The sequence below is a fragment of the Mus pahari genome, chromosome 2 (genome assembly GCF_900095145.1).
Source record: "Mus pahari chromosome 2, PAHARI_EIJ_v1.1, whole genome shotgun sequence".
Taxonomy (NCBI): Eukaryota; Metazoa; Chordata; class Mammalia; order Rodentia; family Muridae; genus Mus; species Mus pahari.
The window spans coordinates 64,197,807-64,198,956 of NC_034591.1; the positions used below are offsets into that span (position 1 = coordinate 64,197,807).

Genomic DNA, 1,150 nt, shown 5'->3' on the forward strand with positions numbered 1-1,150 from the left:
AAGGTACCATGAGGTGCTAAGAAGGTATATCCTTTTGTTTTAGGATAAAATGGTCTGTAGACATATGTTAAATCCATTTGTTTCATAACTTCTGTTAGTTTCACTGTGTCTCTGTTTAGTTTCTTTTTCCAGGTTCTGTCCATTGATGAAATTGGGGTGTTGAAGTCTCCCACTATTATTGTGTGAGGAGCAATGTGTGCTTTAAGCTTTACTAAAGTTNCTTTAATGAATGTGGCTGCCCTTGCGTTTGGAGCATAGTTATTCAGGTTTGAGAGTTCATCTTGAAGAGTTTACCTTTGATGAGTATGAAGTGCCCCTCCTTGTCTTTTTTGATAACTTTGGGTTGGAAGTCGAGTTTATTTGATATTAGAATGGCTACTCCAGCTTGTTTCTTCAGACTGTTTGCTTGAAAAATTGTTTTACAGACTTTTGCTCTGAGGTAGTGTCTGTCTTTTTCCTTGAGATGAAGTTCCTGTAAGCAGCAAAATATTTGGTCCTGTTTGTGGAGCCAATCTGTTAGTCTATGCCTCTTTATTGGGGAATTGTGTCCATTGATATTAAGAGATATTAAGAAAAAGTAATTTTTGCTTCCTATCAATTTTGTTGTTAGAGTTGGCATCCTGTTCTTGTGGCTGTCTTCTTTTAGGTTTCTTGAAGGATTGCCTTCTTGCTTTTTCTAGGAAGTGGTTTCTGTCCTTGTCCTGGTGTTTTTCCTTTATTTTCCTTTGAAGGGCTGGGTTCATTGAAAGATACTGTGTGAATTTTGTTTTGTCATGGAATACTTTGGTTTCTCCATCTATGGTAATTGAGAGTTTAGCTGGGTCTAGTAGCNTGGGCTGGCATTTGTGTTCTCTTAGTGTCTGTATAACATCTGTCCAGGATCTTCTGACTTTCATAGTCCCTGGAGAGAAGCCTGGAGTAATTCTAGCGGGCCTGCCTTTACATGTTACTTGACCTTTTACACTTACTGCTTTTACTTAATATTCTGTTTTTACTTAATGAATTTGTTGTTCTGAATATTATGTGTCAGAAGGAATTTCTTTTCTGGTCCAGTCTATTTGGGGTTCTGTAGGCTTCTTGAATGTTCATGGGCATCTGTTTTTTTAGGTATGGGAAGTTCTCTTCTATAATTTTTTTAAAGATATTTGCT

General features: G+C 37.1%; 1 protein-coding gene across 1 annotated transcript in view; it reads left to right on the forward strand.

Annotated features, from left to right (window-relative positions):
- The window catches only part of Cntnap2 (contactin associated protein like 2), a 2,102,194-nt gene that overhangs the window by 226,741 nt on the left and 1,874,303 nt on the right, over nucleotides 1-1,150 (forward strand). The gene's annotated exons all lie outside the window — the stretch shown is intronic.